The sequence below is a fragment of the Chiloscyllium plagiosum genome, unplaced genomic scaffold (genome assembly GCF_037043375.1).
Source record: "Chiloscyllium plagiosum isolate Xiang-an unplaced genomic scaffold, Cpla_swu_hap1 HiC_scaffold_37, whole genome shotgun sequence".
NCBI lineage: Eukaryota > Metazoa > Chordata > Chondrichthyes > Orectolobiformes > Hemiscylliidae > Chiloscyllium > Chiloscyllium plagiosum.
In genome coordinates, this window is record NW_028270175.1 from 37,334,329 (window position 1) to 37,361,258 (window position 26,930).

Below are 26,930 nucleotides of genomic sequence, written 5' to 3' on the forward strand. Positions count from 1 at the left end.
ACGCCCCTCCCCCAAGTCCCTCCTCCCTATCTTTTATCTTAGCCTGCTGGACAAACTTTCCTCATTCCCGAAGAAGGGCTAATGCCCGAAACGTCGATTCTCCTGTTCCCTAGATGCTGCCTGACCTGCTGCGCTTCTCCAGCAACACATTTCCATCATTTATACACACCACTGCAGCTGTTTGCAGCTACTTGTCACAGGAGATTTGCTCTTATATCACACTGCTCTTACATCACAATGCTCTTACATCATAATGTTCTTGCATTACACTGCTCTTGCATTACACTGCTCTTGCATCACAATGCTCTTACATCACACTGCTCTTACATCACAATGCTCTTACATCATAATGCTCTTGCATTACACTGCTTTTACATCACAATGCTCTTACATCACAATGCTCTTGCATTACACTGCTCTTACATCATACTGCTCATAAATCACACTGCTCTGTCTGGTGCCATTTTTGCACTGTAGCTCATTTGCAATGGCTCTTTAACATCTACCATCCAATCATGTGTAGGTTAGCTCCTCTTTTTCAGTGCGCACTCAAACCTTTAAATATGCCTGATTACACAACTATGTACATGCACAGATGCATGCAGCAGGGGTTCAATGGTTAAACAAATACTTTTCTTGTTAAAACTCACACAACACCAGGTTATAGTCCAACAGGTTTAATTGGAAGCACACTAGCTTTCGGAGCATTGCTCCTTCATCAGGTGGTAGTGAAGGGCTCAATCCTAACACACAGAATTTATAGCAAAAATTTAGTGTGATGTAACTGAAATTATACATTGAAAAACTGATTGTCTGTTAAGTCTTTCATCTGTTTGAATACCATGATAGTTTTACTTCTTTCATGTGTAAATCACAAAATCTTTTTTAAAAAAGTTGCATTCTCAGGTTAGCTGTTAACAATGGTGATAGCTAGACAATATGTTGAAGGTGTTGCCCCCCTGTGTCTCTGTCTATGCCATGATGTTTTGATTGATTCTAATCTAAAAAGTGAGATAACAGAGTTTTACATGAATTCATGCAGTTTTTGAGGTCAGAGTTCTACATGAATTCATGCAGTTTTTGAGCAAAGTACAATGTAACCCTGCAAGTACAAATTCACACCACAAAATATATGTGTGCATGTGGGTCTTTGTCTGTCTGTGTGTGTGTATCTGTCTGGGTTGGGGTTGTGACTGAGAGAAAGTGTATGTGTGTGTGTAGTGAGTGTAGAGTGTCTTAAGTCTGTGAGGGGGTGCATGTGTGAATTTGTGAGTGTGTGTATCTGTAAGGGTGTGTGTGGGTGTCTGTGTGCGCGCCTATGTGTATGTGTGTCCATGTGTATGTGTGTATAGGAGTGCATGCGTGTGTATGTAAGAGTGTGTGTGTGCAGGAGTATCTGTGTGTGTATATAGTGCAATGGTGGTCACCTGTAATGTGACATGAATCCAAGGTCCCGGTTGAGGCCCTCCCTATGGGTACCGAACTTAGCTATCAGCCTCTGCTCGGCCACTTTTCGCTGCTGCCTGTCCCGAAGTCCGCCTTGGAGGATGGTCACCCGAAGGTTCAAGATCAAATGTCCTGGATCACTGAAGTGTTCCCCAACCTGGAGGGAACCCTCCTGTCTGTTGATTGTTGTGTGGTGCCCATTCATCCGTTGTCGTAGCCTTTGCCCGGTTTCCCCAATGTACCATGCCTCCGGGCATCCTTGCCTGCAACGTATAAGATAGACAACGTTGGCTGAGTCACATGAGTACCTGCCATGTACAAGGTGGGATGTGTCCCCACGTGTAATGGTGGTATCTATGTCAACACTCTGACACGTCTTGCAGCGCCTACCGTGACAGGGTTGTATGGAGTTGTCCTGAGAGCCGGGCAGCTTGCTACGAACAACGATCTGTTTGAGGTTTGCTGGTCTAGCTATCAGGAGAAAGTGAGGACTGCAGATGCTGGAGATCAGAGCTGAAAATGTGTTGCTGGAAAAGCGCAGCAGGTCAGGCAGCATCCAAGGAGCAGGAGAATTGACGTTTCGGGCATGAGCCCTTCCTGAAGAAGGGCTCATGCCCAAAACATCGATTCTCCTGCTCCTTGGATGCTGCCTGACCTGCTGCGCTTTTCCAGCAACACATTTTCAGCTCCGGTCTAGCTATCACCATTGTTAACAGCTAACCTGAGAATGCAACTTTTAAAAAAAGGTTTTGTGATTTGCACATGAAAGAAGTGAAACTATCATGATATTCAAACAGATGAAAGAATTAACAGACAATCAATTTTTCAATGTATAATTTCAGTTACATCAATAAATTTTTGCTATAAATTCTGTGTGTTAGGATTGAGCCCTTCACTACCACCTGATGAAGGAGCGTCGCTCCGAAAGCTAGTGTGCTTCCAAGTAAACCTGTTGGACTATAACCTGGTGTTGTGTGATTTTTAACTTTGTACACCCCAGTCCAACACCGGCATCTCCAAATCATGACTTTTTTTGTTGTTTAGCTTAAACAAATGAAAAATTATTTTCCAATGAAATGTTTAGAAGTTCGACTTTATTTATAGGATATAATTTAGAAGATCCTGATGACACTATGAGTTACATATACTTATGCAAAGGACCACCATCTCTTTAATGTATTTAAGCGATCTTGGTGAATCAATGTTCAAGGACACGTCTAATGTCATGTGACTTCAGGCATGTAATGGTGAAACTCCTTCACCATCTATTTTTGGCTTCTGTTCCCATCACTGTATCGCTCCCGCTTCAGTGCCATCACAGGACAGTTCTGGAGACGGGCAATTTCCTCAGTCTCATAAATACCTGCATATCAATCATTTTGTAATTAATCCACTGACAACCAATTAACACACGTATTTAATGAATCCATCATACAATTCTTTTTTTTAGTCGTCTCATTCCTCAAATTTGTGGTGGTGTTAGTGTTAGGATAACAGTCTTTAGCTTGAGAAAATGGCTGATTTTTTCCTCATGTAAGAGCGCAAGAAATAGTGAGTGTAGGCCATTCAGCCCCTCAATCCTGCTATACAGTGAGATTAAGGTTGAACTAAAAGAGTGGTTTCCCTCTGTACCGTAAAGGTTTAGAGGTCAATGGCTGTGCCTTAGCACCATTTTATTGCCTTATAACCCTTGATTCCCTGGACACCCCTTGTCAATTAAAGTTGATCCTGAATACTTTCAATGATCCAGACTCCACTCCTCCCCAAGAAAGAGAATCCCAAAGGCGACTGAGAGAAGAAATGTCAAAAATGAGAGACCTCTTAAGACTAAGTAGTGACCCCTAGTTCTAACGAGAGGAAGCATTCTCAGCGTTTACCCTGTCAAACTATATAAATACTTTCAGTATTTAGGTCAAGTTGAACATGTCTTTTATTGTTCAAATGGCATGTTAGTGACCAAGCTTTATAACGATTTTAATTTACCCTGACCCCATATTCTAAATTTTTCGATGACGAGAAAGATTAATTGAAGTAAAACTGAGCAAGGAACTTCTAAACTCTCATGAAAAATCCACCTGTTTAACTGTTGGCGACAAAGGAAGGAAATCTGTTGTACTTATCTCAGTTATATGTATCTCCAAGTCCACAGCAATGAGTTTGACTCTTCAGAGCCCAGAGAAGTCCTAGCTATCAGCTCTATTGTACTCAAGCAAGTGATTCACCACTCTCCAGGTAATTAGAGGCCGGTAATAAAGACTATCACAAGGAACGTATCACCATTTAGACCTTGCTAGTTGCTTAGACCAACCAACCCAACCACCCCGTGGCTCAACACTTCAACTCCCCCTCCCACTCCACCAAGGACATGCAGGTCCTTGGACTCCTCCATCGCCAGACCATAGCAACAGGACGGCTGGAGGAAGAGCGCCTCATCTTCCGCCTAGGAACCCTCCAACCACAAGGGATGAACTCAGACTTCTCCAGTTTCCTCATTTCCCCTCTCCCCACCTTGTTTCAGTCCCAACCCTCGAACTCAGCACCACCTTCCTAACCTACAATCTTCTTCCTGACCTCTCCGCCCCCACCCCCACTCCGGCCTATCACCCTCACCTTATCACCCTCACCTTAACCTCCTTCCACCTATCGCATTTCCAACGCCCCTCCCCCAAGTCCCTCCTCCCTACCTTTTATCTTAGCCTGCTTGGCACACTTTCCTCATTCCTGAAGAAGGGCTCATGCCCGAAACGTCGATTCTCCTGTTCCTTTGATGCTGCCTGACCTGCTGTGCTTTTCCAGCAAAACATTTTCAGCTCTGATCTCCAGCATCTGCAGTCCTCACTTTCTCCTTGCTAGTAATGCCTACACTTTGTGAATGGAGGAGAGAAAATAGCTTGCCACGGATAAGGAAGATGTATTGCACAGCAAAACATGTTTTCGCTACTTTTTTTTGATTAGGCTTGAAATAACTCAACAACCCGGCCGGTATTTTGACCAAACCAATTGGGACTTATAGTATCACAGCAACTGGAATCCAGCTAAAGTTTCATCAGTAGAATCAAAAGGGTGAATTAAATGAAAGATGTTTTATATGCTGCCCATTGTATTTTCCAAGGGTTTTGGTTCTTTGGAGGCAGCACAGTGGCTCAGTGGTTAGCATTGCTGCCTCATAGTGCCAGGGTCCCAGGTTCGATTCCAGCCTTGGGTGGCTGTCTGTGCAGAGTTTGCACATTCTCCCCGTGTCTGCGTGGGTTTCCTCCCCCAGTCCAAAGATGTGCAGGTTGGGTGAATTGGCCATGCTAAATTGTCCATAGTTGCTAGATGCATTAGTTAGAGGTGGGTGGGCTACTCTTCGGAGGGTCGGTGTGGACTTGGCCTGAAGGGCCTGTTTCCACACTGAAAATGCTGGCAGCACGGTGGCTCAGTGGTTAGCACTGCTACCTCACAGCTCCAGGTTCGATTCTAGCCTCGGGCTACTCATTTGCACATTCGCCCTGCGTCTGTGTAGGTTTCCTCCCACAGTCCAAAGATGTGCAGGTCAGGTGAATTGACCATGCTAGAATTGCCCATAGTGCTAGGTGCATTAATCAGAGGGAAATGGGTCTGGGTGGGTTACTCTTCGGAGGGTCAGTGTGGGTATCAGCACTTGGAATCCCAGAAAGCACAGCTCCGTACGGATTTCAGAGGCCTACACGGCCAGGAAAACAAAATTTTTAGAGGGAATGCAGGTAGTCCCTCTCTAGACTAATGAAAAGAGTAAACAGGATGAAATGTATTGTTATATGACTATGAAGATTGTTGGGAGGACTCAGCCTTAGGTCCATCTCCCATGACAGCTTACTTTACTCGTCTGCTCGTCCTCACGACATTACCACAATGGGTCTTGCTCACAACAATCAGCCAATAGATCTCCTCCAGAGCTTCTTCCATCAGAACATGGTCTCACTGTCACGAAGAATAAGAGCGTTTTACTGTCTGCTTGAAACTGCTATTGGATTTGATGTTGAACGTTGAGAACCAGTTGGATTGATTCTCAAGTGGATATGAACAATCATGAGGAGATGTTCTAAGAAGAACAGGGGGGTTCTTCAGCATGGTTTGGATTTTGTGACATGGCCCTAATCTGTGGAAATCACAGTCGGGTCATTGGTCGGTGCATTGAGTGTAGGAGGTAGAAGACTGTACAGGACACTGGCGTGCCATTTTTTGAATACGACACACAATTTTGGTCATCCTGCCACAGGAAGGATGTTGGTCAACTTGAAAGGGTTCAGAAAAGATTTACAAGGATGTTGCCAGGGTTGGAGGATGTGAGCTCTCGGGAGAGGCTAAATCAGCTGGGGCTATTTTCCCTGTAGCGTCAGAGGCTGAGGGGTGACATTATAGAAGTTTATAAAATCATTAGGGGCATGGATAGGGTAAATCGACAAGGTTCATTTCTGAGGGTGGAGGTGTCCAAAACTAGAGGTCATAGGTTTAAGGTGAGAGGAAAAAAGAGTTAAAAGGGACCTAAGGGACAACTCTTTCACCAAGAGGGCAGTGCATGTATGGAATGAACTGCCAGAGGAAGTGGTGGAGGCTAGTACAATTACAACATTTAAAAGGCATCTGGATGGGTATGTGAATAGGAAGGGTTTGGAAGGATCCGGGCCAAATTTTGGCAAATGGGCCTTGGTAAGATTGGGATATCTGGTCGACACGCATGAGTTGGACCGAAGGGTCTGTTTTCATGCTGCATGACTCTATGACTCTTTGATTCTCGGACTCTACGACAGTAACTACAGTTAGAGTCATAGAGTCATAGCAATGTACAGCATGGAAACAGACCTTTTGGTCCAACCTGTCCATGCCAACGAGATATTCCAGTCCAATCTAGTCCTACCTGCCAGCACCGGCACCACTCCCCACCTCTTCCTCCGCTACATTGATGACTGCATTGGCGCCACCTCGTGCTCCCGCGAGGAGGTTGAGCAATTCATCAACTTCACCAACATATTCCACCCTGACCTTAAATTTACCAGGACCATCTCTGACACCTCCCTCCCCTTCCTGGACCTCTCCATCTCCATTAGTGACGACCCACTTGACACTGACATTTTTTACAAACCCACCGACTCCCACAGCTACCTGGATTACACCTCTTCCCACCCTATCTCTTGCAAAAATGCCATCCCGTATTCCTCCGCCTCCGCCGTATCTGCTCCCAGGAGGACCAGTTCCACCATAGAACACACCAGATGGCCTCCTTCTTTAGAGACCGCAATTTCTCTTCCCACATGGTTAAAGATGCCCTCCAATGCATCTCGTCCACATCCCGCACCTCTGCCCTCAGACCCCACCCCTCCAACCGTAACAAGGACAGAACGCCCCTGGTGCTCACCTTCCACCCTACAAACCTTCGCATAAACCAAATCATCCGCCGACATTTCTGCCACCTCCAAAAAGACCCCACCACAGGGATATATTTCCCTCCCGACCCCTTTCCGCCTTCCGCAAAGACCGTTCCCTCCGTGACTACCTGGTCAGGTCCATGCCCCCCTACGACCCACCATCCCATCCTGGCACTTTCCCCTGCCACCGCAGGAACTGTAAAACCTGTGCCCACACCTCCTCCCTCACCTCTATCCAAGGCCCTAAAGGAGCCTTCCACATCCATCAAAGTTTTACTTGCACATCCACTAATATCATTTATTGTATCCATTGCTCCCGATGCGGTCTCCTCTACATTGGGGAGACTGAGCGCCTCCTAGCAGAGCGCTTTAGGGAACATCTCCGAGACACCCGCACCAATCAACCACACCGCCCTGTGGCCCAACATTTCAACTCCCCCTCCCACTCTGCCGAGGACATGGAGGTCCTGGGCCTCCTTCACCGCCGCTCCCTCACCACCAGACGCCTGGAGGAAGAACGCCTCATCTTCTGCCTCGGAACACTTCAACCCCAGGGCATCAATGTGGACTTCAACAGCTTCCTCTTTTCTCCAACCCCCACCTCATCCTAGTTTCAAACGTCCAGCTCAGCACTGTCCCCATGACTTGTCCAGACTTGTCCGACCTGCCTAGCTCCTTTTCCACCTATCCACTCCACCCTCTCCTCCCTGACCTATCACCTTCATCTCCTCCCCCACTCACCCATTGTACTCTATGCTACTCTCTCCCCACCCCCACCCTCCACTAGCTTATCTCTCCACACTTCAGGCTCACTGCCTTTATTCCTGATGAAGGGCTTTTGCCCGAAAGGTCGATTTCGCTGCTCGTTGGATGCTGCCTGAATTGCTGTGCTCTTCCAGCACCACTGATCCAGAATCTGGTTTCCAGCATCTGCAGTCATTGTTTTTATCCCATATCCTTCCAAACCCTTCCTGTTCATATCTAATTCCGATGCCTTTTAAATGTTGCAATTGTACCGGCCTCCACCACTTCCTCTGGCAGCTCATTCCCACTGCGTGAAAACATTACCCCTTAGGTCTCTTTTATATCTTTCCTCTCTCACCCTAAATCTATGCCCTCTAGTTCTGGACTCCCCAGCCTCGGGAAAAGACTTTGTCTATTTATCCTATCCATGCCCCTCATGATTTTATAAACCTCGATAAAGTTACCCTCAGCCTCTGACACTCCAGAGAAAAAAGCCTCAGCCTATTCAACCTCTGCTTATATCTCAAATCTTCCAATCCTGGCAACATCAATGTTAATCTTTTCTAACCCCTTTCAAACTTCACAACATCTTTCTGATAGGAAGGAGACCAGAATTGCACAGAACATTCCAAAAGTGGCCGAACTAATGTCCTGTACAGCAACAACATGACCTCCCAACTCCTGTACTCAATACTCTGACCAATAAAGGAAAGCATACCAAATGCCTTCTTCACTATCCTATCTACCTGCAACTCCACTTTCAAGGAGCTATGAACCTGCACTCCAAGGTCTCTTTGTTTAGCAACACTCCCTAGGACCTGATCATTAAGAGTATAAGTCCTGCTAAGATTTGCTTTCCCAAAATGCAGCACCTCGCATTTATCTGAATTAAACTCCATCTGCCACTTCTCAGCCCATTGGCCCATCTGGTCCAGATCCTGTTGTAATCCGAGGTAAACTTCTTCACTGTCCACTACACCTCCAATTTTGGTGTTATCTGCATACTTACTAACTATACCTCTTATGCTCACATCCAAATCATTTATGTAAATGACAAAAAGTAGAGGGCCCAGCACCGATCCTTGAGAAACTCCACTGGTCACAGGCCTCCAGTCTGAAAAACAACCCTCCACCACCACTCTCTGTCTTCTACCTTTGAGCCAAATGGTTAGTTCTCCCTGTATTCCATGAGATGTAACCTTGCTAACCAGTCTCCCATGGGGAACCTTGTCGAACGTCCATATAGATCACGTCCACCATTCTGCCCTCATCAATCCTCTTTGTTACTTCTTCAAAAAACTCAATCAAGTTTGTGAGACATGACTTCCCATGCACAAAGCCATGCTGACTATCTGTAATCAGTCCTTTCCTTTCCAAATATATCCTGATCTTCAGGATTCCCTCCAACAACTTGCCACCACTGATGTCAGGCTTACTGGTCTATAGTTCAAAACGAAACAACTAGTGTCAGACATTGAGACATCCTGGGCTGGATTTTAATGCATGGGTAGTGAACTCTGGAGATTAAAAACTGGAAATGCTGGGAGCAGTGAATTCCAAAACTAGGGAACACAGATATTAATGCAACTACCTAATTGGTATGATGATATGCTCATTTTGACACCAGTAAAACTTATATCTATATAATATATTCAAATTAATAAAACAATCCAAGACCCTTTCCAAGATTTCTTCTAAAGCCCAATTAGGCACAAATCCTCATAAGAAGCCATTTAGGAAATGTGCAAATACTTGTTCAAAGAGGTAGAGTTGAACCTGTGTCGCAATGAAAGAAAATATAATAGAGTGATGGAGAATCTTCAAAATGACACAGATAAGTTGGTAGAATGTGCAGATAGATAGAAGTTGAAGTCTAGCATGGACAAGTGTCAAGTGATTCATTTTCACATGAAGAATAAGAGGCAATATAACATTTTAGTGTTGATGATCTTTGATGCGGATGCAGTAATCATAAAGAACATTTTAGATCTATTTTAGAAGGTTTGGTGAACTTGAAATTGTTTCTAGAAATGAAAATGTCTATTAAAGTGTCTGTCACTTTTTAAGGGATGAATTATCATTTTTGGGTTATACAAGATGTATGTCCATGTGACATGGTGACCATTGACCTGGAAACAGTACCAACAGGAAATATAGAAATAATGTAGCAAAGAGAGCTAAAGGCAAAAGGCAATCAGAAAGCTGAGTTGCTTATTTCCTAAGTGGAATTATATCACATTTAGAATACTGCCTGCAGAGTATTGGCTAAATCCTTGAAGGATAACTCTAGGAAATCAGATTGGGACAGCTCTGTGATGAAATTGGACTAAACATTGCAGAGTGAGCTGACTGAAAAATCTTGTTCAAAATTCATCAATTCCAGCATTTTAACCCAGCAACACTGAGGAAGCAATGATATAAGTCTCAGTCAGAGTGGTGTGTGGTTTGATGGGAAAATTGTAGTTTCCCATGTCTCTGTTGCCTTTGTCTGAGCTGCTGTCCATCTGTTGTAGGTACAACCACAGTGCTGGAAGAAAGGGAGTTCCATCCAGTTTAATTCCTCTTGGGCATCAGAGGTTTGATATAACTGAGTGACTTGCTTGACCATTTCAGACAATATTAACATCAACACATTGCCATGGGCCTGGTGTCACACAAAGTCCAGACCAAGTAAGGACGGCAGATTTATTTAGGACATAGAACAGCACAGCATAAGAACAGACCCTTCTGCCCACCATGTCTACATTGAACATAATGCCATTCTAAACTAAACCTACCTGCCTGCGTGGTGTCCATACCCCTCGCTTCCCTGCCTGTTCATGAATCTGTCTAAATGCCTCTTAAAAATTGCTATCATGTCTTCCTCTATTGTCTCCTCTGGTAACACATTTCAGAGACCTACCACCCTTTTTGTAAAAAACTTGCCTTGCACATTTTCCCCCTCTCACCTTAAACCTATGCCCCCTGGTATTTGACATTTCCACCCTGGGAAAAGACTTCACCTATTCACCCTATCCATGCTTCTCATAATTTAATATACTTGTATCAAGTCATCCCTCAGTCTCCAACCCTCTAATGTGAGTCCAAGTTTGCCTAACACCTCCTTTTAACTGTTATACTCCAATCCAGGCAATGTCCTGGTAAACCTCTTCTGCACCTTTGACAAAGCCTCCACCATCTTCCTATAGTGCAGTGACCAGAACTGGACACAGTGCTCCAAATGTGGCCGAACTAAATTCTTATACAGATCCAACATGACATGCCAACTTTCATACTCAATGTCACAACAGATGAAGGCAAGCATGCCGTAAGCTGTCTTTACCACTTTATCCACTTGATGTGTTATCAGTTTCAGGGAGTTAGAGATTTGCAATCCAAGAACCTTCTCCATATATTAATATCGTGGAAATGAAATTGACTCAACTCAACTGCTAGCAAGAGCAAAGAAAAAGCTTTATTTCTAAACTTCTGCATGCAGGACCAATACACTTGGTAAAAACGCCTTGTGTAAGGGCCATGAACAGTATTCACATATCCTTTTTAAACTATTCTTATCACATGCTCAAGGACAAGGGCTGGGAAACATTCGACTTCTTATTTTCTCATTCCCTTGCCGTGGACATAACTGTCTTTATGTTTTCTGTAGCATTTTTGCTGAATTCGACTGCTCGCAAGGCCAGGTTGAATGTTTACAGAGTTCAGCAAAGTCAAGCTGTCACCTCGACTGCAAGATTCAGCAAAGTGTTTGCAAAGTTCAGCAAAGTATTAAATTTAACAAAACATTCTTTTTCAGATTTCACAGTAAATGTTAATTTTCTACTACGATTAGAGAATTAGATGTGCTTTTGCAACAATTGACAATGGTTTCATGGTTTCTCAAACAGCTTGGTGCCATCACCCAGCATTGCAATTTCACAGTAAAGGACACTGCTCAGAGATAGAGCTGAAATTCTCACTGGGAGTTGGACCAGGTTTGTGGTTGGTTGTTACCTTTTCTAGCATCCAGGGTGGGCGGCACGGTGGCACAGTGGTTAGCTCTGCTGCCTCACAGCGCCTGAGACCCGGGTTCAATTCCTGCCTCAGGCGACTGACTGTGTGGAGTTTGCACGTTCTCCCCGTGTCTGCGTGGGTTTCCTCCGGGGGCTCCGGTTTCCTCCCACAGTCCAAAGATGTGCAGGTCAGGTGAATTGGTCATGCTAAATTGCCCGTAGTGTTAGGTAAAGGGGTAAATGTAGGGGTATGGGTGGGTTGCACTTCGGCGGGTCGGTGTGGACTTGTTGGGCTGAAGGGCCTGTTTCCACACTGTAATGTAATCTAATCTAAAACCTCCCCAAGACCAAATAAAAACCTGCTCTTACAACCCAGTGTCTTCATTCTGGCATAAAGATGCAACAAATTCAGTCCCTGATCCACTGAAGAGATAGATCCAAAGTTTATTCAGAAACTGTTACTGACAAAGATCCTTCCCCTCAGAGGAGAGAGGTAACAAGAGCCTCAGCATTGACCCTGGCTACACCAGGAGAATCAAACCACACGAGCTGGTCTTCCCAACAGGGAGCTCGAGGTCTTCAGGCATCGCTGAACTGAACGATGTATTAGTCACAACGCACATTATAAAGTCAGTGATTATGCTGATCCCTCTACCTCTACTGTTTCACTGCCTTGACTACAGCCATTAGACTCTGTCGCATGACATAAGCCTGATCACAGCAAGTACTATATTAGCTGAAAATGTGTTGCGGGAAAAGCGCAGCAGGTCAGGCAGCATCCAAGGAACAGGAGAATCGACGTTTCGGGCATAAGCCCTTCTTCAGGAATCCGGAAGTACTATGTTACTCTATGACTGAACGGTAGATCCTGCAAAGTAATTCCATTACTTTTTAAAAAAGTGGCTTATGGGTTTTCCAAAATGGTCCTGATTGAGTAATTAATTTGATGAACACAGGTCTGCGGTTCATTATTGGCTCTGACTTTCGTTACCACATGACTTCCAAAAGGGGACTCAATGCTCATCTCAAAATGATGCATATTCAGGCGAGAGGAAAGAAGTTTGTGTGAAAGACAAACTCTTACAAAGGACTGACGTAGACACAATTCGTCACACAGTGAATATCTGATAACGCTGCTGTAATATTACAGCCAACATCGCTGATTACAACATTCCACTTGCACTTCAAGACGAAGCATTATCTGAGGTGCATCATGTTTGCATTGAAAGGACTTACGTATCTATGTTTTTTATCTCTTTCTTATTCAGTCATGGGAGGTGGTCGTTGCTGGCTGGCTGGCATTTGTTGCCCATCCCTAGTTGCCCTTGAGAAGGTAGTGGTCAGCTGCCTTCTTAAACTGCTGTAATCTGAGTGATGCAGGTTAAACCACGATGCCCTTAAGGAGGAAATTTCAGGATTTTGACCTCGCGACAGTGAAGGGATGGTGAGTGACTTGCAGGGGAATTTGAAGGTGTTGGTGTTCCCATATATTTGCTGATCTCGTCCTTCTAGATGGAAGTAGTCATTGGTTTGTAAGGTGTTGTCGAAAGATTTTTGGTGAATTTCTGCAGTGCATCTTGTAGATAGTACACACTACTGCTGCTGAGTGTAGGTGGTGGAGGGAATGGATGCTTGTGGATCTGGTGCCAATCAAATAGAATGCTTTGTCCTGAATGGTGTCAAGCTTCTTGAGTGTTGTTGGAATTGCACCCATCCAGGCAAGTGGGGAATATTCCATCACTTTCCTGACTTCTGCCTCATCGATGATGGACAGGCTTTGCGAAGTCAGGAGGTGAATCACTCACTGCAGTGTTCCTAGCCAATGACCTGCTTGTGAAGTCACTGCATTTGTGTGGTGAGTCCATTTGAGCTTCGGGTCAATGGTAACCCTAAGGATATTAATAGTGGGTGCTTCAGTAATTGTGAATGTCAGGGGGTTAGATTGTTTCTTATTGGAAGTGGTCATTGTCTGGCATTCATGAGGAACAGATGTTACTTGCCATTTGTCAGTGAAGACTAGATATTCTCCAAATCTTGCTGCATTTGAACATGGACTGCTTCACTATCTGAGGAGTTGTGAATGGTACCAAACATTGTGAAATGATCACTGAACATCGCCACTTCTGACCTGATAATGGAGGGAAGGTCATTGGTGAAGAAAATGAAGATGGTTGGACCTGGGACACTATCCTGAGGAACACCTGCACAGATGTCCTGGAGCTGAGATGACTGACCTTCTACAACCAGAACCATCTCTCTCTGTGCCAGGTATGACTCCACAACCAGTGGAGATTTGCGTCTAGTTTTGCTGAGGTTCCTTGATACTACACCCAGTCAAATGCAGCCTAGATGTCAAGGGCTGTCACTGTCCCCTCCCCTCTGGAATTCAGCCCTTTTGTCCATGTTGTAATGAGGTCAGGAGCTGATTGGCCCTGGCAGAACCCAAACTGAGTGCCACTGAGCAGGTTATTGCTGAGCAGGTGCTGCTTGATAGCACTGTTGATGACACCTTCCATCATTTTACTGATGATCGAGATGGGTGATAATTGGCTGAGTTGGATTCCTCCTGCTTTTTGTGTACAGGACATACCTGGACAATTTGCCACATTCTAAGGTTGATGCCAAAATTCTAATTTTACAGGAAGGCCCTCCAGCCATTTTTTGATATCACATCGAATTGGCCGAAGACTGGTATCTGTAATGCTGGGGGGGGGGACCACTGGAGGAGGTTAGGGTGGATCATCCACTCAGCACGTCTGGCTGAAGGTTGCTGTGAATGCTTCAGCCTTATCTTTTACACAGATGTACTGGATTCTTCCATCATTGAGGACGGGGATCTTTTGTGAAACTTGCTCCTCCAGTAAGTTGTTTAATTGTCCACCACCATTCATACCTGATGTGGCAGGACTGCAGAGCTTAGATCAGATCCATTGGTTGTGGGATCGCTTAGCTCTATCACATGTTGCTTATGCTGTTTGGCATGCAAGTAGTCCTGTTTGGTAGCTTCACCAGATTGACATCTCATCTTCAGTGCTGCTCCTGAAAGACTCCTGCGTTATTCATTGAACTAGTTATCCCTTGACTTGGTAGTAAAATAGAGGATTAGCCAGACCATGAGGTTGCAGATTGTGCTGGACTACAATTCTGCTGTAGTTGATAATCCACATTGCCTCATGGATGCCCAGTCTTGAGTTCATAGAATCCCATCAGTGAGGCTATTCAGCCCATTGAGTCCACACTGACGGTCTGAAGAACATCCCACCCAGAGCCACCTCCCCTTCATTCTACCCCTGTAATCCCGCATTTCCCATCACTAATCCACCTAGACTGCACATCCCTGGGCACCATGGGCAGTTTAGATGACCAATCCACCTAACCTGCATATCTTCAGACTATGGGAGGAAACCAGAGGACCCTGAGGAAACCCACACCGACATGGGGAGAATGTGCAAACGCCACACAGATCTTCGCTGGAGGTTGGAATTGAACCCGGGTCCCTGGCACTGTGAGGCAGCACTGAGCACTAACCGCTGAGCCACCATGCTACCCAAACTCTGTTCAAAGTCTGCCCCATTAGTGATAGTGCCACACAACATGATGAAGGCAATTTTCAATGGGGCGGTGAGATCTCATCCCTACGGGCTGTGTGGTGTTCACTCTTACCAATACTGTCATGGACAGATGCAGCTGCAGCTGGCAGATTGGCAAGGATGAAGTCATGTACATTTTTCCCTCCTGTTGGTTCCCTCAGCATCTCTACAGATCTAGTCTAACAGCTATGTCCCTCAGGACCTGACCAGCTCAATCAATAGTGCTGCTGCTGAGTCACTGTTGATAGTGGGCATTGAAATCCCCCATCCAGAGTATATTTTGTGCCCTTTGCCACCCTCAGTGCTGCCTCCAAATGTTGTTCGACATGGAGGAGCACTAACTCATCAGCCGAGGAAGGACGTTACGTGTTAATCAGGAGAAGGTTTCCTTGCCCGTGTTTAACCTGAAACCATGAGACTTCAGTCTGGAGTCAATGTTGAGGACTCCCAGGGCAACTCCCTCCTGACAGTATACTACTGTACCACCAACTCTGCTAGGTCTATCCTGACATCTATGACAAAGACATTTAATTATGTTTTAAAGCATCCATTCATTGAGTATGGGTGTTGCTGGTGTTGGAAGTAAATAAGAGTGAACCACATCAAAGTAGGTCTGGCGTCACATGAAGGCCAGACCAGGTAAAGATGGTGGATTTTATTCCCTAAAGGACATTTGTGAACCAGGTGGGTTTTTAACAGCAATGGTGAAGGTTCCATGGCCATCATTACTAAGACTGGTATTCAATTCTAGATTTCTTTGTTGAATTTTCTCTCCATCAGGTGAACTCATATTCCTGCAGCATGATTGTTGAAGTGTGATGCTCAAAACCGACATCCAAAAGCCCTAAATGTACCTCCTCCCGGGAAGACCATGTGATGGTCCTAATGAGTAAAACCTTCCCGGAAACAGAATGACCCCTCCTGGTAACATTGAGATTGAGTTTCACAATCAGTTGGCAGTCAGAGGCAAGAGGGTCAGGTGTGCAGGAAAGGAGCCAGCTAAAGGATGTATTCAGCACAGTGTCTCATACATCTGGACAAATAACAATAACAAAAAAAAAGCAAGTAAGATATTAAATAAAATTCCAAGTTATAAAAAGCAATAAGCCAAACTGCAAAACTTGGTTCCTTGGAGCTGAGAAACTTGGATTTGCTCTCTCAGACCTTTTCCATCATTGAATGAGATCATGGCTAATGTATGACCTAACCTTTTGTATCCACTTTAACCCCATAGCCCTTAGTACCTTAGGTAAGCAATATTCTATAAATCACAGATTTAAATTTAAGATTGATCTTACATCAATGGCTGGGTATGGATGCAAATTTCAAACATACACTACGCGTTGTATGTAGCACTGTATCCTAACTTCACTCCTTAAATGTCTCATGCTAATTTTGAGATGATCACCTCTAATCCTAGACTCCCCAAAATGGAAATATTCTTTCTATCTATCTTAACAGATCTGCTTAATCTCCTGAAATCATCTCAGCACTTAACCATCTAGATTACATGCCAACTAGTACAATCTCTCTTTGTAAATCTACACTATGCCCTTTCCAAAGCCAATATATTCTTTCTAACATTTAATGCCCAGAACATGTGGCAATCCTCCAAATGTGGTCTTACATGGCTTGGGGAAATTAGAACCCAGGGACACTGCCTCAGGATAACAGGCTGAAGATATTGAAGAGGATTGTTTATGTTTGGAATTCTCTATCTAACAGCCCAGACAATTGCAGACAATCTCTGTTTGAACTCAGTTCAGCAGAATGGTCACTGGACCTGAAATGGGAGTTCTGTTTTCTCTCTACAGATGCTGTCAGATCTGTTAATTTTCTCCAACAATTTCTGTTTTGGTTCCAGATTTCCGGCATCCGCAGTGTTTGTTTCAGTCTAGACTACTGGAAATTGTTTCACAATTCCCCATTTCAAGGGGCAAATTGGACTCAATCATATCACGATCACTACAAAATAAACACTCAGACCCATTCTTTATTCAGAGAGAGGTGACAATGTGGAACTCACTACCAAGAAAGTGACAATGTAGATGAACTTAGAAGAGAAGTATATAAGTACAGGAGAGAAAATTGATAAACTTAGAAAGGGAATGATGAGGTTCGGCTGGAACATAGAAACTGACATGCACCAACTGTGACAAATACTCTGTTTCTGTGCTGCATGCAATCCTATCTTTCATTTCATTAAATCTGAGTGTACCTTCACAACATGGACTACATTCTGCAGCTCACCACCACTCCTCAAGGAGAAATAAAGATGGCCAATAAATGTTGGCCTTACCAGTGACGCCAACTTGTTGATCTAATAGCAACTTACAGAGGAGAAAGCCCTTAGCAACTCTGAATTGCTGGAAGTATTCCATTACTGTCAAATCATAGAGTTTCTGGGAATGATGTGAATGAATCTCAATCCAGATTATTCAGCCATCGTTGTGTAAGCCAGGTTTACAAACAGTGCAACACTCATTGCCTCAAACTAATACTATTTGCTCTGTAAACCATGGGAATCAAAGACCTTGAAGAAATGAGCAGGATCTCATAGGATTGTCGCACCAGGCGACCTGCCCATTATAACAGGACTGGACAAAGAATCCCATATGTTCAGTATTGAATTATTAATGCAGTTATGAGCAGCTGCTCACAAGCGTTCATGACCTTGACTATTGCACTGAGACTATCCCTCTGCTCCTGGAGCAAGGCAAAGTTTATTTTTAAATTTCTGTAGACCCACAGGCTTAGAAAAAGATGCCTCTTGACACGGGCTCTTCGCTGAAATGACGTGAGAGGTCTGAAGTGCAGCAGCACAGCACTAACAGGTCGGGAACACTAGTTTCAGAATTCTCCCCCAATTAACAGGGCACCATTTCTCTCAGTTACTATAGTGGCAATATTCCAACATGTCTTTAACTCCAGCACTGCTGCAGAGACTATAGGATCTCAGCTAGTGCATTGAAGGGCGGAAACACAGAATGAAATGTGGAAGTGGTTTTAAAGACCAGCATCCATGTTCCCCTATTATCCTCAGGGAGGTGTTCACACACTTAAAATAAATAAATCAATTCAAATAATAGAAGCACTTGATGCATGTCCCAATATTAAATAACATTTCTGTGCTAATATTGATGAAAGTTATGAAACTCTTCAGATATCGTGGACAACTACATTGTATTACTAAACCCACATTCGATTAGATTCCCTCCAGTGTGGAAACAGGCCCTTCGGCCCAGCAAGTCCACACCAACCCTCTGAAGAGTAACCCACCCAGACCCATTTCACTCTGCCTAAAGCATCTAACACTATGGGCAGCTTAGCATGGCCAATTCACCTGACCTGCACATCTTTAGACTATGGGAGCAAACCAGAGCAAACCCACACAGACATGGGGAGAATGTGCAAACTCTACACAGACAGTCACCTGAGGCTGGAATCAAACCTGGGGCCCTGGTGTTGTGAGGTAGCAGTGCTAACCACTGAGCCACTGTGCCACCCTAGCCACTGCTGCAATAAACTTAGAAATATATTGGGTCAAACTGCTGGGAAAAATTAGTGCTGCATGACTATCATATGTACAAATAAGTAAATTAGCTAGTGGGTTCAGGGGGACTCAGTGTTATTTCATAAGTTGTTGATCTCCAGAATTGCCTGTTTGATCTATGATATTTTTCATTCTTGGCACCAACATATCCACCAGCCTCAGTTCACACAAGCCTCCAGTTGAGTTAGTCTAAGGATTCACTGAATTTACACATCAGCTTTCCAATAAGTTTCCACTGGAGGTCAGGCCTCATAAATAACAATGAAAGTGCCCTTTTCAATTACACGTTTATTGTTAATGCAATACCAATCAATATCTGAAAGGGAAAAATTTGGGCTGTGGAGTCTCAATCTTGAAATAGCCAACTATTATTAGAGAATTTATAAAAAAAAAACCTGTGGTGATTCGCAGATGGAGAGCACATTTATTCCTGTCGGCCTACAAGCTGTGCTGGCAAGATGTTTACCATTTCCATATCACAACTCTCACCTCCATTTAGCTGCTGGCTTTCCCAAGTCTTGGGAAATAACATCTGGTAATGTTAAATTTGGAAAAGAGATTAAATCTGAGAAACACAACATAACTCCAACATTTAGACAAACTTAGGAATGAGTTATTTGTCCATTCCATATTGTTCTTCCAGAAGTGGATAGGGCCAAAGGATGGTTTAGTTCAGTTTCAAGACTTTTAAAAGTATTTATAGCCTATTTGGATCAATCTCACTTAATTCTGGTTATTGAAATGCCTGCCGTTATTTCTCTTTCAGAACTTGACTTGACTATAATTCACAATCTCCTCTTTCCCAATTAAGTCAGGCCTGCCATTTTATTCCCTTAGTGTTCTGAGGATGGATGCATATCTGAGATATCTGAGATATCTTGACCATTCCTACCTTCAAAGCTATTGTACTCTGTGGCTCCTCCCATTGTTACAAAATGGACAGGACTTACTGAAGAAATGCTGTTGAATGATTCCATAGTGAAGTTCCGGTGACAGTGAAAAACCTGGATCAAAACGTGTGGCGCTGGAAAAGCACAGTAGGCCAAGCTGCATCCGAGGAGCAGGAGAATCGACGTTTCAACCATAAGCCCTTCATCAGGAATGGGGTGTGGAGGGGGAGAGGGTTGGGGCAAGAGGGCTGAGGGAGAGGGTGTGGGCCTAGGGGTGGGTAGTTAGGAATGCAATAGGTAGACAAACGTGGAGGGGTAGTGGTGATAGATCGGAGAGGAGGGTGGAATGGATAGGTGGGAAGGAAGAAGGACAGGTAGGACAGTTCAAAGAGGGCAGTGCCGAGTTGGAAGATTGGATCTGGGATAAGGTGGGGGGAGGGGAAATAAGGAAAATGGTAAAATCAATGTTGTGCCAGGTGGAGGGTCCCAAGGCGGAAGATGAGGTGTTCGTCCTCCAGGTGTCGGTGGCTTGGATATGGTGGTAAAAGAGGCACATGTCCTTGACAGAGTGGGAGGGGGACCGGGAGTTGAAGAGGTCAGCCACAGGGCAGTGGGGTTATTTAGTGCGTGTGTCCCAGAGCTGTTCCCTGAGATGCTCTGCAAGTTGGCGTCCTGTCTCCTCAATGTCGAGGGCATCGAGAGCAACAAACACAGTAGGTGAGGAGTTTGGATGTGCAAGCAAATCTCTGCCAGATGTGAAAGGATACTTTGGGGCCTTGGATGGAGGTGAGGTGGGAGATTAGGGGAGAGGTGTGGGCGCAGGTTTTACACTTGTGGTGGCAAGAGCAGGTGCCGGGAGTGGAGGGTGGGTTTGGTTGGGGGCGTGGACCTTACGACAGATGTCCAGCATCCACAGTCCTCACTTTCTCCTTAAAAAATCTGGGACACACAAATTGAAAATTCCAAGAGGAAGTAATGGATTGCTTTTTATTGAACTGCTTCTGTAGGCTCGAGTAGACACCATGTGCTGGTACAAATGTGTCCAGTAACAATTTTCCAAATGCTCTGAATTACCTCCACACAGCTTCACCCCAGCAAAGTGCATGTTTCTTCCTAGAATCAGATTTTATCAAGAATTATCATCCCTTAGCATCCAGTTCTATCAGTTATGGTTACTCTGTAGAATCTGGCTTTATGAAATCAAAAAAATTCCTTCAGTGTGGAAGCAGCCCATTTGGTCCACACTGCCCCTCCAAAGGGCATCCCATCCAGACCTACCTCTGTAACCCTCCCTGCACTTCCCATGGTTAATCCATGTAACTTAAACATCTCTGTGCACTATTGGCAGTTTAGCATGGCCAATCCAACTAACCTGCACATCTTTGGATTGTGGGAGGAAACTGGAGCACCCAGAGGAAACCCACCCAGACACGGGGCGAATGTGTAAACTCCACACAGAAAGTTGCCTGAGGCTGGAATCGAACCTGGGCCCTGGTGCTGTGAGGCAGCAGTGCTAACCACTGAGCCACCATGCTGTCCAATAGAATCAAAAAAACCCTTCAGTGCAGATAGAGTCCATGCAGTCCATCAAGTCTGCACTGACCCTCAGAAGAGCATCCCACCCTCCATCCTTGTAGCCCCATGACTACCTCCACCTGGCCTGCACATCCCTGGACACTACAGAGCAGTTTAGCATTACATGGTCTTTGTGCTATGGTCACTCTCGAATGATTGGTTTCATACAAAGTTGTCATCTTTTGTCCTCTCATGAAATGGTTGATTTCTTACTCTTGCTGTTCTTTGAATCACACATACATTCATGACCTTGACCAATGCACTGAGACTAATCCTCTGCTCCTGGAGCAAGGCAAAGTTTATTTTTAAATTTCTGTAGACCCACGGGCTCTTCACTGAAATTACATGAGAGGTCTGAAGTGCAGCAACACGGCACTGACAGGTCAACCTCTTAGTTTGGATACCTCAACATTACCACTTGTGATGGTCTTCCACACTGGAGCTGACTGGTACAATACAACATTTGACTACTCACACACACGTTTAGACAATCAGGTTGAAAATGAAAGCTAGAGAAGGAAATAAGGTGGAAGAAGGAGAAGCAATGGAACAGTTTGGGGGGAAAAATGATAAAATGCTTGGAAAAATGTGTTAGGATTTATAAAAATGTCACCTGGTCAACTTTGATATTCTTGGTTTTTAATTGTGTTTCCAGACTTGGAGACCCACCGGGCTCCCCTTCCCCTAAGGTCTAAGATGCAAGGTCTAAGGTGACAGTGTTACTGGACTGGTAATTCAGAGGGTGTGCCAGTGCTCCAGGGTCATGTGTTCAAATCCCACCAGAGCAACTGTGGAATTAAAAATCCAAGTGATTAAGGACATTTGAAATTGAATATTAGCTTTAATAATGGTAGCTGTAAGACTGCCATGATGTGCAGGTGCCAGTCTTGGACTGGGGTGGACAAAGTCAGAATTCACACGACACCGGAATATAGTCAACAAATTTAATTGAAACCACATGCTTTCAGAGGGCTGCGTCTGTGTCACCTTACAAAGCGGAAGTGCTCTGAAAGCTTGTAATTTCAAATAAACCTGTTGACTATAATCTGGTGTCATGTGACTTCTGACTTTATCAAACTGTCATCAATTTTCTTTTAAACTCGTCAGGTTCACTCATGTCTTTTAGGGAATGGAAATCAACTACTCTTACTTGGTTTGGCCTATATGTGACTCCAGACCCACAAGCCTCGCAATGTAGTCTGTCAGACCACAACCAACTATAGGGTGGAGCAAATGCTGGCCTCATCTGTTTTGCTCACTTCCCATGAAAGTGTTTAAAAATAGGAATTCCCTCATGATGTTCAGCACCTGATCAGTGAGGAGTTGCTGAGCATCTTGTTTTGAGGATTCAGCTCTTTAATAGCTACGTGGCTGGCACACTGTGCTGTCTTCAGCTCTTCGTTTGCCACAAACAACCTCATCGGTTCAGAAATAGAAGCACCCAGACTCCAAAAGTAAAAAGGAATTACCTCAGTATTAGTGACAAGAGGTGTTATTTTTATTCAAGCTGTTGCAGGCTTAAAATAATTTGTGAAAATAAAAGCATTAATGACATAAACCAAATGGTCAGGTCTTTCTGGGCTCATGTGGTTTGCAAACTCATTAGCTTTAATCATCTCACTGAAGATGTTCCTTGTGTTTCATAAAGAACGGCAGCTAGCAAGTGATTACAGCCAACAACGTAATCCAAGATTTCATCTGGTCATTAAAATGTGCTTGAACATTACTCGGTGAACCTTGTTAATTAGGTCCCATGATTGTCATCAGCGCTTCTTGCCCGCACTCTTGCTTCTCTCTCTCTCTTTGCTTCCTTGTATCAAACCCAATGTTGCAGCTCACCTCACCTCCAGATCCCCACTGGACACACTCTGCCCCTTGGGTTGCGAGAGCAGCTAGCTGACCACCTCCCCGCACACTGCCCATAGTAGACCGATTCAAAAATGGGGCTGCACGTGACTGTGTCAAAATGGCACAGTGTGTGAAAGCCACCCAGTGTAATTGCACTGGGGAGAGGAGGCAAATCTTCTACTGCTCTTCCCCATGTCTGGGGCACTTACTAAGCTACCTCCTTAGATAGCCTCAACAGCAATTTCAGTGGAGACCTTCCTCGACTCACCAGGGAAAGGTTCTGTGTCTCAGAGGACATCATACATCTTCAACAAGAGGACTTGACACTTGAAGAGGAATACTTGATAAACATGTTATTTTTATGGACCATGAATGGGTCTTTTCTCCACTTTCAGGGCAGCGTAGAGAATATTCTGAGATGCAAGCATGTACTACCCACCCTGTGTGAACCTCTGATCCCTTCCCCACTCCCCTCACTTGACTGACTCAGCCACAATGGCCAATCCTGTCGGGACGATGACCATATTGATACCAGCTCTTGTATTATTCAGGTGTTGAGCAGTCAGATTCAAGCTTTTACCGACAGGAAAAGCCCAGCTGAGGAGACAGTTCTAGGATGGGATCAGTGAGGAATACTGGATCATTGGGCCTTTAACATTTAACATTTACACAACTGGCCAGTTGATCATGGATTTCTAGAGCCTGGGTTTCACTTGGGCTGCTCAATCACCTGGCCAGAAATGGTTAAAATCGTAAAAGATCAGGGTGGTTGTGATTGTTCATAAATCACTGAGTTCAGTTGCTCCTTCTCCTGTACGCTCACAGAATATTGACAATCACGGACTTCCACTCTATTACTTCATAAAAGTATTGCAGTGGTTTGTCATTGCCTTCCACAAGATGGCTGACCAGGAAGCTCTCCCACGGTACCATCGGTGAATGGATTTCAAGGTAACGATGTCTGGCCACAATCCAAACACAGCTCCTGCAGCTATCAAACTCTGAGGTGGGACTTGAAAGCAGAATGTTTGACCCAGAGATGATGGCACTACCCACTGCACCATAAGACCTCCCTTGAGTCCACTTACAGGGCATTAATTATTGTGTAAACTTCACATGCCTTGAGCCAAAATTATCAGGCTCAAAATAATAGGTTTTCTGAATCGATTTGTGTGCGACATACAACTCATTTATTCATTGGTCAATCTGCCATTGTTTTGGGAATGTCAGATCGCATCTGACAGCACAGGAGGCCATTCTGCCTGCTCTGCCTGTGCTGGGTCATTGAAACACCAACACAAATGCTCCTATTCCCTACCTCTGCTCCTCAAACCCTAGCACGTTTTTCCCTCCAAGCATGAACTCTTTCGGCAGTTATTACTGTACATGGCTTGAGCATTTCCAGCCGGGGAAGTCAACAAAAAAATCTGGTGAGGGTGAGATTTTAACTCACTCGAAACCCATTCACTAGCTCAGAGTTCAAATTGGATCTGGACTTTTACATGAAACAGCATCAGAAGGTGAACAATTTGAATCCATGAGTGGCATTTCGCAATTTAAAAACCATACGTTCTGTCTTATACCTTTCCTAGTTAATCTCCTGTAGTCTGTCCTGTGAGGAATCAGGAATAACTCAGGTGATGCAGGGTTAGAGAGGGATGGATGATGAAGCAGGGTGGGCGGAAGTCAATGCAATCTCCATTTTAACTCCATACACTCTCCTTTATTTTAAATATACAATACCTTGATTTTCTTGGCTCAGGCCTATTTGGAAATCTAGAATCATAGTATTTTCCTGAATAGAGGAAGGCCATTCAGTCCATCCTGTATGTTCAAGCTACCAGAAGACCTACCCAGCCAGTCCCACTCACCAGTCCTATCTCCGTAGCTCTCTAAACTCATCACTTTCAATTATATTTAGATTACTTACAGTGTGGAAACAGGCCCTTCGGCCCAACAAGTCCACACCGACCCGCCGAAGCGCAACCCACCCATACCCCTACATTTACCCCTTACCTAACACTACGGGCAATTTAGCATTGCCAATTCACCTGACCTGCACATCTTTGGACTGTGGGAGGAAACCGGAGCACCCGGAGGAAACCCACGCAGACACGGGGAGAACGTGGAAACTCCACACAGTCAGTCGCCTGAGGCGGGAATTGAACCCGGGTCTCTGGCGCTGTGAGGCAGCAGTGCTAACCACTGTGCCACCGTGTCGCCCACGGTCTTTTGGAACCTCCTGTGCAATCTGCCTCCACCACTCTCCCACACAGTGCATTCCAAATCCTAACAACTTTCTGCGTAAAGAAATTTCTCCTCATCTCACTCCTCGCTTTCTTGCTGACAATTTTGAAATTATGATCTCTAGTTACTGACGTACCAACTGGTGGAAACAAAATATCTCTTGTTACCCAATGAAAATTGATCATAATTTGAACACCTCAATAAGATCATCTGCTTCAAGGAGAATAAGTCCAATTTCACTAATCTTTTCTTGCATCTAAAATTCTTCATTCCTGGTCTCTTTCTGGTAAATTTGCTTTGAGATGACCTCGCCAGGACTTTAATGTCCTGACCAGAACTGAACACAATCCTTCAAATGTGGGCTGACCAATCATTTCATGAGGTACAGCATCACTTCCTTGCTTTTACACTCTATTCCTCTATTTATAAAGTCGAGAGTGTGGCGTTGGAAAAGCACAACAAGTCAGGCAGCATCCGAGGAGCAGGAAAATTGACATTTCGGCAAAAACCCTTCATCAAGCCTTCATTCCTGATGAAGGGCTTTTGCCCAAAACATCAATTTTCCTGCTCTTCGGATGTTGCCAGACCTGCTGTGCTTTTCCAGCATCACACTCTCAACTCTAATCTCCAGCATCTGCAGTCCTCACTTTCACCTCCTCTATTTATAAACCCAAGCATCCTATAAGACTCTGTTTCAACCTGTCTGGCCACCTTCAGAGAGTAATTTACATGAACCCAGAGGTCCCTTTACTCCCTTCAAGATTTTACTACTGTTGCAGTGGATTTGCAAAAGAAGAGGACAGGTTAACTTCAGGATCAGGGATGGATTGCTTCCTTTGCGGTTTGGTAGGTAACGAGATGGCTGATAAGCTGAAGGTCAATGTGCAGATTCTGTCATGTGTGGAGGAAGTGGGGCTTTCAGGGTCATGTGGTTGGTTGGTTTGGCATGATCCCTCCTCCGACTCCTCGACTTCACCTCAGCCATGTTTCCAATGAAGCTGGATGAACCGTCTCCATTTTGATTGGTCACAGCAGTGTTGCCCATGTGTTGGGGGATCAGTGGCAGGATATTCTGCCTTTACAGGGAGGCTTTCAGGACATCTCTTATAGCGTTTCCCCTTCCCTCCTGGGAGTCTCCTGCCACAACCAAGTTCCTTGTCGAGTTAGGAATACTGCGGCGAGTAACTCATCACCTGAATCCCCGAATCCCCACCATCTACAAGGCACAAGTCAAAAGTGTGATGGAATACTCCCCACTTGCCTGGATGGGTGCAAATCCAACAACACTCAAGAAGCTCAACACCCCCCAGGGCAAAGCGGCCCCCGCTTGATTGGCACCACATCCACAAACATCCATTCCCTCCACCACCCATGCTCAGCAGCAGCAGTGTGTACTATCTACAAGATGCACTGCAGCAATTCACCAAAGATCCTCAGACAGCACCTTCCAAACCCATGATCACTTCCATCTAGAAAGACAAGGGCAGCAGCCACTCATCACCCTCAAAAGGAAATATGTCACCATTCCTTCACTGTAATTGGGTCAAAATCCTGGAACTCCCTCCTTAAGGGTGGTCAACCCACAGTAAGTGGATTGCAGCGGTTCAAGGAGGCAGCTCACCACTGCCTTCTGAAGGGCAACTAGGGACGGGCAATAAATG

The 26,930-nt window shown here is 44.7% G+C and overlaps 1 long non-coding RNA gene across 1 annotated transcript in view; it reads right to left on the reverse strand.

Moving 5' to 3' along the window:
* Positions 1–1,677: 1,677 nt before the first annotated feature.
* Positions 1,678–26,930, reverse strand: part of LOC148139794 (uncharacterized) — a 31,606-nt gene continuing 6,353 nt past the window's right edge. Inside the window, exon 3 of the long non-coding RNA XR_015753489.1 lies at positions 1,678–1,709. This is a non-coding gene — a long non-coding RNA (uncharacterized LOC148139794). The remainder of the gene's footprint in view (positions 1,710–26,930) is intronic.